Genomic DNA, 11,736 nt, shown 5'->3' on the forward strand with positions numbered 1-11,736 from the left:
CATCTAATTCAGGGGTGTCCAAAGTGCGGTCCACGGGGGCATTGAAACAAGACAACAAAAATAAAACAAGAAAAATTGAAAAAAAAAGCAGTCATTTTACAATAATAAAGTAGAAATATTTGAATAATGTCATAATTTCTGCAATATTAGTAAGAAAACAGAATATTTTTGGAGAACAAGAGGGAATAAATTGTGATATTAAAGTCAAGATGATATGAAATTGTCACAGTAAAATCACAATACATTTGAAATATTTGTAAAATTGAAGACTAGTAAAAAAAGTAATTATTATTAAATATTTGTATATTTTTTATTGTTAAATATTTGTTTTCTTGAAATATCTGAATAAAATTTAATTTCACAATTGCAGCACTTGCTGGAAAACGTTTGGACACCCCTGACATTATAAACATCCTAATACATTTTTGCTCAGGGTCCCGATTAGTTTGAGGGGGGGGGCGGCCCCCTTGCCAAAATGAAGCCATGCCTGTATGGAAACGTAACCTAGGCCCCGACATCTGTGCTGAAGCCCCCGGGGACAAATAAGCGGGTCAGCCCCATCCTGGGAGAATCCATTCTTCCCCGTGACATCTGCTGCACTTATCCCTCGTGTGAGGACGGTGGAGTAGTGTTGGATGGAGAGGAAAACACGCAGAGCCGTCTTCCTCTGTCTGATTCCCATGATTGCATACGGGGCGAGCGGGGTGTGTTTTAGGCGGAGACGACGTTGTCAAAGTCCACCTTTTGTGTGTTTTGAGAAGAGCCCTTTGGTCTCTTATGATGTCCTGCCGTCTATAGAAGTGTGTGTGTGTGTGTGTGTGTGTGTGTGTGTGTGAGACGCATTCAGGAGACAGCAGAAAGAAAGCTGATCTGTTTACTCCCAAACATCTCACAACGGAGTTCATCTCCAACTTTGATGTTGACACTGATTTCACGGCTTACATGTCATTTCTCGCAGGACTTTGTCCCCGTGCTGTGCCGTTGTTTACGCCCCCTCCCTCCCTGCCACCCTCACTCACTGTAAAGCTCGACGAGAGTAGAAACTCATTAGACGAGGCCAGGATGCGATTTTGATCCGCTTGAATTTGAGCTGCTTTGTCTTTCTTGTCAGCAGAGTTTGGGAACGAGACAATGAAAGTCAAAAAGCACTCTGGCAAGGACAACAGTTTGATCCCTTTCTTCCCAACAAAAACGCAAAGTCCCTCCCTAAGGACGCTTTAACCCCGTCCCCCTTTCCCCACGCTCAATTAGCTTTTATTATATTATTTATATATTGTATATTTAAAGGCGGCTAACATTAAGAAGTGTAATAAAATGTACAGTGGGGTGAGGGGATTAGGAGCGACTCTTTAATCTCACGCTTGTGATAATACGGCAACGGGCTGATTGATTAGTTTTTCAGGAAGCTTATGTCAGAAAAACCTAATCCGTCTTTTGGATTGTGCCAGCCTTGTAAGGTTTTCCGTGGCGCCATTTTATCATGGCGGAGACTTACAGAGCTGCCAGGCTGTGATAAGGTCCTCGTGTCTTTTACAGACCACACCACCCAACCCCGGCGTCCACCCCACACCCCACATACCCCAACGCCTTCACTTCCCAGTGGACAATAAAAAAAAATGTGTTTATATTCTTCACATCCTCGCTCTGCCTGGTCTTCACATCAACCTCTTGCTGGATTTGGTTAGTAAGAAAAAAAAAAAAAACTAGAGCAACGGACTTTTCTGCCGATGTGATTAAGCGTGGATTTGCAGCATTAAAGGGCCTTTGCCTGCGTGCCGTGCATACCCCGCCTTCTAGGAATTATTTGGGAACTTTTGCGGCGGTGATGATGTGAATCTTTGCTCATATTGGGGTCACAAGAATTCCGGTCTCCGGGGGCCGGACTCCATAATCCCTTCTAAACAATATTGTCTGTGGCATTTACAATCCACAGCCTGAGCGCCGTCTCCCATGTTCTCAAGCAAAGGTTGTCATCTCCTTGTGCGTTTAAAGCCCTCAAATGGATCTCGCCGCCGCTACAGCGTGTATTGACTGTTTCGAGCCCCCCCAACCCCACAACCTATTTCTTTTCCAATCATCAGGCGTAATTGTGTGTAGTGGCGATCAATTCATGATAAAGGTCTTAAAAACGAAGAGAGGGAAGATGAAAGTGATTGATACGTGTGACGCGTTGCCCTTTGCACTGACAACGGCACTCGCCGGGCGGCCGCACGGACAATTAAAGACTTGAGTCAAACAATTAGCAAGGGGCGTGATTGGTCTTGTGAGGATGAGGTAGAGGAGCCGCTTGAAGGAGGAGTGCTTCACACTCTCTCCGCTCTGCTTGCAGGATCCATTATGTTTAATATGATGTTGAGCTTCCTGATCTTGATCCACAGCTATGAATTTTTATGTCAGCCCGCGGCCACGTTAGAGCCCGGTTTCAGCTATCTTATAAGCGTTGTCATTACCGCTGTCTGCAGGGTCAGGAGCCATTACGCCGCTCTCCGATGCACAGCCTCGCTGGAAACTGTGCTACCGGATGCTTTTTATTGCCGTGGTGCAACAAAAGTGTGGTGGACGCAAAATAGTTTGGATGAAAATGCACGATTTTGTTGGGGCTGGATTATTTCCTAGCAGCTTCCACATTTTATGCGATGCAAGTATAACAAACTGTACTAAATATTAAGATTGTACAAACTAAGTGTAGTAATGGCACCATTGTACAACAGTAATGTGCAAATTTGGCACGTTCTTTGCCCAAATTATGCATTTTCAAGCCACAGGAAGTAAATAAAAACAATATATTAACATCTGTGAGTCTACATTACACAGGGCTCTATTAAAAACAAAAATGACTTGCCCATGAGAACTACTTGCCTGAACTTGCCCCATGTAAAATGAAAAGACTGCCATAATGATATTCATTCATTCATTCATTTTCTACCGCTTTTCCTCACGAGGGTCGCGGGGGTGCTGGAGCCTACCCCAGCTGTCTTCGGGCGAGAGGTCTGGTGGCCAGCCAATCACAGGGCACATATAGACAAACAACCATTCACACTCACATTCATACAATTCAGACAATTTGGAGTCACCAATTAACCTAGCATGTTTTTGGAATGTGGGAGGAAACTGGAGTATCCGGAGAAAACCCGCGCATGCACGGGGAGAACATGCAAACTCCACACAGAGATGGCCGAGGGTGGAATTGAACCCTGGTCTCCTAGCTGTGAGGTCTGTGCGCTAACCACTCGACCGCCGTGCCGCCCATAATGATATCATGTATCAATATATGCTGATAATTCATCAGATAATAGTACTGATGCATTGTATTTGGAGGAATATCTGAAAAATTATGGAGATGTATGTTAACATGGCATGCCATACTACCTTACACATCGTAGTCGTAGTAAGAAGTGATATTTATAAGTTGTGCACCACAATGAAACATTATTGAATAGACACATTTGTGTACTAGTAAAGTGTTTTTAATCCAGAAAAAATGCTCAATGGTCAAACAATAATTTGTGAAGCAAAGGTGAGAAAAATACACAGAGAAATGGAAGCGCTAGATTTTGTAGCTTGTGCAAAATCAGCACTTGGTATTGGATCTAATCGGTGGTGTTTCATTGTGACCACTTCAAATTGTTAGCTGCCGCTAATAAAATACTAGTTTAGTTTTCTACTGTTTCATCACTTTTTGGTGTTTTCCTTCAGAAGTTGTTGAAGAATTAGACGATGTTGGCAGGGACGCCATGATAGATGTTTTCCTAGTCAAATGATCGCTGATTGGTTGATCGCGAACAAGAACGGGTGTGGGTAAAACGCGGACTATGGACTCCGGACCGCGGTCTAAATAAACTATTCTGATTGGTCCATTTCAAGATTTGCAAGGATTGGTTTGCAAATTACCACCGGAATTACGCAGTCTGTGTTTTACCAACACCCAACAAGAACCGCTTTAAAAAAAACTCTTGGCAGTACGGCATGCTAAAGTGCACTTGCCCGACGGGAATATCACTGATTGGATTTACTAGCCGGAATTTTGTTTTAACTTGCCCCGGGCCATCGGTACATCGTTATTGTCGAGCCCTGATTACGTCTTATTTTGTTTTACTATATTGGACAACACAAGTGTAGTTGTTTTAATGTTGTTGGGCGACCTGAACATGGCTTTTATATGACCAAAGTTGTGAGCGATTTTTCATTGATGAGACAAAACTGGACGAAAATGTTAGTGGGTGGTGTTTCAGCCGTTTAAAATGCATGACATTTCTGCCTGTTGTTGATCGCTACTTTATTCATAGATGACTCAAGCGTGACCAACTAACGACAGATACTCTGCAGGGATTTTTGGAGCAGTACAGTAAGTGTAATGTTGAAACATGGATGTGGAGGGAAATGTAGCATTTCAGACCTGTTGCTGTTCCCTGGGTGTTTAGATTGTGGCCATCTATTTTTGTTAGCACGTTGCAATATGTTAAACAGGTGCTTTGTTATCGTACAGCGAGTCGCCATATTTGGGCTATAAGACACAAGTGCATGTCAGTGACATCAGCACCCTCTACCTTTGTACGCTTATAAATAAAGTTGGGACACACGCAAAACAAATTCAGCAGCACATAAGGTGGGTGCCAGGCAGGGCAACAGGGGACCTATTATGCTTTTCCCGCTTTTCTGACCTATAAATATCGTTAGAATGTTGTATTCTTATGTTAAACCATGCCAAAGTTTCAGATAATGAAGTTTGTGCATTTGGAAGTAAGCCCTGAAAGAAGTTTAGGATGGCTCAAAAGCTCTGTTTCAAAAGGCGTGGTAAAACTGTTCCTCACAGAGGAGCAGACTTCCTTATATGGTTCATAGTTAGGAAGCACTTTCGGCGTATGACCAATCACACTCAGCGGAGTCGGTGATGTTACATAGCGGCAGACTTCCTTATATGGTTCATAGTTAGGAAGCACTTTGGGGCGTGTGACCAATCACACACAGCGGAGTTGGCGTACCCAGAGGCGGGGCCTGGGTGGAATAAATTCAAACAGACCGTTTTGACAAGAAGCACAAATCAAAGAAAATACACCTGGAATAGGTGCGGATTCTGGAAAATCTAAAAAAAGCTTTCTGTTTGGGTTATTGTGTGTAGCTGCTCTGTAGGAGTCCACCACTCAATACAAAGGGTCGAAAAATTAGCATAATATGAGTATAATAATAAAACATGAATAAAACAAGAAGCATTTTCATCCAAAAGACTAAGTCTGAATCCCATAATTGTACCCCTTATCTTAGCCCTCAACTCTCGGTTTTGGGAGTTCACCAAAATCAAGTGGTGTACCAATTCTCCTTACATCAAGGGCTAAAGGGTAAGTGCTAAGGGGTGTACAGACCTAGAAACCAAGTGTGTTCGGGGACCAGCCTTGGAAGGAAGCTCCAACACCCGACCGAAAGAATCATTTAAATGTAAGTAAATTACATATAATTATTGATTTTCTCATGTTTGATTAGATATACAATCACGTAAATATTTAAATATTGTTGGTTATTTATGATTGTTAGTTAGCGATATCTAACTTCACTGCAATCTATTGCATTTCATAAATGACAATGATTAGATAGCGACCGCATTTTAAAATGACGATGGGACTACGTGTAATATTATCGTTCATGTAACAGCACATCATAGTGAGATATACTTCTGTCACTCCGCATGCAGTATGGATGGTGCGATGAAGTCAGCTAAATAAAAGATGTTCCATCTGTTTTTTGTTGTTGTTTTTTTTACCAGTCCTCTATATTTATTTCCAGCACACTATTACTATACTACTATTATTATTATTATTGTAGTTAGTTGTCGCCCATCAATCATGCACACGTGTCATTCCTGCAGGAGAAGCTGAACCAAGTGAAGCCAAGTCAGGTCACCCAAAAACTGCAACCCCAGTATGGAAAAGTCAAATGCAACAAAATACCATGCAATAAGACGACAAAATGGACCAATTCAAACAAAAATAAGTGTTATTAAAATAATCTGGCATAATACTGTATAATAGAATAATACGTTTATGGAGCCATGACTTTTTTTTTTGGCACTCCCACCTTTTTAACACCCACAACTGTGACATCCAAAGTTCCTAATTATCACTCAGTTGAAGCAGGCGGTTGCTTTGGAAAAAAAAGATCGACCTCCTTAATTAAAGCTGCAGTGCTTCCCTGTAAAAGGCAAAGTATGACAGCTTTACAATGACTACAATAAATCTCCTTTCTGATTACTCTTACATTTGCCTTTCCTCATCAGGTCTCTGGGCTTTGAGGCCTTTCTTTTTTTCAGCTTGTCATTTGCAGGCCTCTCAAAGAGCCGTCAGCTCCCCTCCGTCCGTGTTTACGGCTTGTGAAGTGCTTGTCTACAGAGCACACCGCCCGGGAAAAAAAGGAAGCGTTTATGTTCGCTCCTGTTTCTTCTTCAAAGGGAGCGCAATCTGCTTTCACTACAGAAACATTTGCTCTGTCAAATTCACTTACTGCACTTTTGGGCAAATCCGCCTCCCAAAACATGAAACAAAATATCATTTGTGGGAACCGGTTAAAGAGAAGACGACACAAAAGTGAACCTAAAAAAGGTCAGTGAACAAACTACAGCAGTACCTCAGTTTTTGTTCCAAAAGGTTAGACAACAGAAAGATTTCCCATAAGACATAATTATAAATGATGAATGAAATGATAAATTAGCATTTTTACCTTTAATACATGAATCTTGATGGCGAGAAGTGAGAGGGAAGAGGGGAGGGGACGCCATTTTTGTAGTTTATCAAATTTCTGGCACTGGTTATTTAGCAGGTGCACTAGAAAAAAAAATCACTATTGCGTGGGGTGCTCAATTCCGTGGAATGATACAGTCCCAGCGGGCAAACACACTGGTTTATTATACACAATACTGTACGAAACCTGAGACAGTGAACAAAAACTGAGGCAAAATTTTATATGCTATGAAAATTGGGGCGTTCAAAAAACGGTTTGATTAACCTCTAGTTTATTGCGGTTAATTGGTTCCAGACCTGACCGTGATAAGCAAATGTCTGTGAAGTAGGGTTCCTTATTTATAAATCAAATATATCACTTTGATTACCTACTAAATATGTTTTTTTTTTATAAACAAATACCAAACTAAGTATCATAAGAGAAAGACAAATATAAGCCTTGTGCTTGTACGTGTTGCTGTAAATGTGTTCTGGTTGTTGGGGGACCTAAGTAAGGGGGGCAGACAGGAAATGACGTTGGGGGTTCAGAGTCTGATTTTAGCATTTGGCATGGATTATTGAGCTTGTTGTGACATCATTCAAAGCTGCAATAAAAGCCTGTTGTTGTGATGATCAAGTCTGGTGCTTGTGTGTCTCACACATTACAGTAACATTACTGACACTTGGTTGACGTCTTTGAATGCGTCTTATGAATGCCTTGTATTTGCATTCATTGAGACATTTTTATGCTTGAACATTTTTTAATTTAGGCAAAAAATACATAATAAATCATATATTTTGTGAAACCATAATGAAGCCCAAGCGCAAGTCGGCGAGGCCTGACTGAACGCTGATTATTTTCTGAATCAAAAGGCAGGTCTCGTCAAGAAGTACAGAAGCGGAGGACTTTTACTTGTTGATTTATGTTCACGTAGAAAGTCAGATGTGTTTGAAAGTAGTCCAGAGGATGATGATTATGTGATTATGTCTCAGGGTGGTATTATCGCCCCGAATCCCGCCCTATCAGAGTGTGTGAGATGTGCTGCAGGTGTCGGGCGCCTGCACAGGACTTGGCGCTTTGACCGTATAAGGGGATTATGAAAGTGATGATGCGTTGAAAGGTAACGCCTGTCGGAAACGAAGTGTTTATGGCTTTGCTGCTGTCATATGTGGCAGGTGCTGAGATAACACAAGTATCCAGATTACCTGGAGGCTCCTGTCCAGGAGTACAGTACTGAGAGCGCTCACTGAATTGCTAACATGTTTTGGTAGCACCTATAGAGGTGAAGCGGAATGAGAAGAATCTGCTTTATTTCATTAGTTTCTCGAGTAGACACGCAGTGCGCCCTAAACGCAACACTTTAGGCCTATCTCTCTCAAATATTGTTGAAACATTGCAAACAATGCTGATTAGACCGCTCGATTATTGTGCCTCAGGTTGGCTACAACAAAAGGCCACTCCAAATTTGTTGGCAGTGAACTGATGTCTCCTTCCAGAGTGTTGCTGGTGTGATGCTGATGCGTTGCCACGGCTCTTCATGCGTCATGAAAGCCTGTTTTGTTGAGCTGTCAAATAAACATCCAATTTGTTGCATGTAGAGAAAAGATTGACGTTTATTTCTATAGATTGTGGTTGCAGCTTCCACACTAAAGATGTGTTTTTTTTTTCTAAATAAGTTTATTGCTGTTTATTGCTATCAGACCCTGTGTTAAATAGTGCTGGGATAGTGCTAAATGAACCCCCATGGCCGGCCCACTCTGTTTTGATTGGTCACACACTTTGGTTGGAGCGCTCCCGAGGACTTCCACTACATAGGTCAGTTTCATTATCTGAAACTTTGGCATCATTTCACCCAAAAATACAACATTCTAACTACATTTATAGGTGGGGAAAGTGGGCTCTGGCTACCCCTCTAGAAAATTAAAATTAAAAAAAAAGTTTTACATTTTTAATGTTATTTTTAATACTGTGACTTCTGTAATGTTTTAACTTGTCAGCAAAAAAACAAACAAAACAAATGCATTTTATTGTGTTAAGAAATGCCAGATGCAGTCCACAAAAGAGCCACATCAGTATATGCACCCTACCCATTATAGTGTCATCACATTACAAATAAATGCAAAAAAACTCTTACCACAAAAAAAATCTATATAATTAATAAATAAATAAAAAATAAAAAATATATACAAAAACTAAACTATACAAAAGCTACTCTATGAAATATGTATACTGTACTAAAACTGTACAAAAATGATTAGTTATCATTTGTAGTAATAATTAGGCATCACTTTACATTTAAATCAATGTGAGTATTTTTAAACTATTACAATAACTATTATAGTAACTATAATGAGCGGAAAGCGGTAGAAAATGAATGAATGAATGAATAATAACTATGTCCATAAGTATGACTGTGAGTGTGAATGGTTGTTTGTCTATATGTGCCCTGTGATTGGCTGGCGACCGGTCCACGGTGTACCCCGCCTCTCGCCCCAAGACAGCTGGGATAGGCCCCAGCACCCCCGCGACCCTCGTGAGGAAAAAGCGGTAGAAAATGAATGAATGAATAGTAGTAAGGCATAAAAACAACTCACTAATAATCATATAGCGATATATACAAAAATTAAACTATACAAAAGCTGCTATATAAAATATGTATATACTGTACTAAAACTGTACAAAAATGATTAGTTATCATTTGTAGTAATAATTAGACATCGCTTTACATTTAAATCAATGTGAGTATTTTTTAACAGCAATAACTATTATAGTAACTATAATGAACAGAAAGCAGTAGAAAATGAATGAATGAATAATAACTATGTCCATAGGTATGAATGTGAGTGTGAATGGTTGCTTGTCTATATGTGCCCTGTGATTGGCTGGCCAGCCTGAAGTCAGCTGGGATAGGCTCCAGCATACCACTAGTGAGGATAATCAGCATAGGAAATGAATGGATGACTGTTATTATTCAAATGATTTGGATGTAATACCAAATTGTTCAACTTCAGACAAGCCGTTGTATACGTTGTGTGTTGTTTTGTAAATTGCTGCATTCGAGAGTCCTATAATTGTCCCGGTATGGAGCCTACCTAATGAGTTGTTGCCCAACCTTTTTTTTCGTCATTTAGAAATACTATTACGCACACCGTAGCAGGAGATACATTAAGTGGTGAGAAAAAGCTGATGCTATAACAGACTAATAAGTCACATCATATTACTCACGCTGGCTAAAGCCGAGCTTCATGGTGTAATTAATGCAAATGCAAAAACCGTAGCATGCAAGCAGCTCAGTGACATAATGAACAGTCAGGTAATATTTTAGCAAGTTTGTCGGAAATTGCAACCAAGTATATTTTCTAGAAGAGGCAACTTTGAGTGTGAAACATTTGTAGCATCGGTTCTTGCGCATACTGTACATTTTATCTAAAGATATGCTGTCTTTAAACAAAATGGAATACACGTATACACGTTTTTTATAGGAATCCAAACTTTGTAGACTAATCCGTCATTTATCAAATGTTTTCTTAGTTAGAGCATAGAAAACCCATTTACAACCTTCTAAATAAGACTTAACATCATTAGAGCCCTTTAGACATGAAATAACACCCCTACAGTCACCTTTACACACAATGCGTTAACGGAGCGTCCCCACACAGTCAAACAGAGTCTCCTGCTTATTTATATTCATTCTGACCTGAACACATCAACACCATATACTGTAAGAATCTCCTACTCACACAGTTATTGTCATTACAATAACGTGAGATGCATTCAGGGACACACCAAACATCACAAAAATAGCTTTAGAATGCGTGTGCATGTGTGTAAATAAACAGGACGGTAAAGAAAAATATGTAGTGGATATTCCAATCACTTACTTTGTAACTCTTAATTCAGATGTACAATTTCCTACATTTAATTATGCTGGAAAAAGGAAATTTACCTCAAAAGGTTTGATGTCTTTGAACGCAACCCCTCATTGCTCATAACACGGTTTATAGTGTGATTCCAATGTTCTGCTACTCGGCTAAAGAGGCTAGTGTGAGACTCGTGACAAGTAGCTGTTTAGACTAGCGTGGTATCTTTTAGCTTGATTGACTTATTCAGTTCATTTGGAGCTGTATATACTCTATCATCCTGTCCTACCATTTCTGTGAGTTATACACAGTAAAAATGGGCATATCCCCGACATAGTTGCTTTTGGTGATCAATCATGATTAATTAATGTAAAACTGTGATTTTCTACAATTTGACAGCTCTACTTAATATACTAGACATAATAAGCTCGCTATGTGGTGAGGGATGACTGTACTGTCAAACACATTCATTAATTTTATCTGGTAATAGGTTATATTTACTTATCCCATTACTAATTTCTTTTAAGTAACTATAACTCATGAGTTATATTTACTTATCCCATGACTAATTTGTTTCAAGTAACTATAACTCATGAGTTATATTTACTTATCCCATGACTAATTTGTTTCAAGTAACTATAACCCATTAGTTATTTTTATTTATCCCATTACTAATTTGTTTCAAGTAACGATAACTCACGAGTTATATTTACTTATCCCATTACCAATTTGTTTAAAGTAACTATAACTCGTGAGTTATATTTACTTATCCAATTACTTATTTGTTTCAAGTAACGATAACTCATGAGTTATATTTACTTATCCCATTACCAATTTGTTTAAAGTAACTATAACTCATGCGTTATATTTACTTATCCCATTTCTAACTTAAAGTAACTATAACTCATGAGTTATTTCTATTTACCCCATTACTAACTTAATTAAAGTAACTATAACTCATGAGTTATTTTTATTTATCCCATTACTAATTTGTTTCAAGTAACTATAACTCATGCGTTATATTTACTTATCCCATTTCTAACTTAAAGTAACTATAACTCATGAGTTATTTCTATTTACCCCATTACTAACTTAATTAAAGTAACTATAACTCATGAGTTATATTTACTTATCCCATTACTAAATTAAAGTAACTATAACTCATGAG

At 39.3% G+C, this 11,736-nt stretch overlaps 1 protein-coding gene across 1 annotated transcript in view; it reads left to right on the forward strand.

Moving 5' to 3' along the window:
• The window catches only part of nxph2a (neurexophilin 2a), a 31,025-nt gene that overhangs the window by 2,247 nt on the left and 17,042 nt on the right, over positions 1-11,736 (forward strand). The window lies entirely within an intron of this gene.

Source organism: Doryrhamphus excisus, chromosome 9 (assembly GCF_030265055.1).
Source record: "Doryrhamphus excisus isolate RoL2022-K1 chromosome 9, RoL_Dexc_1.0, whole genome shotgun sequence".
Classification (NCBI taxonomy): Eukaryota; Metazoa; Chordata; class Actinopteri; order Syngnathiformes; family Syngnathidae; genus Doryrhamphus; species Doryrhamphus excisus.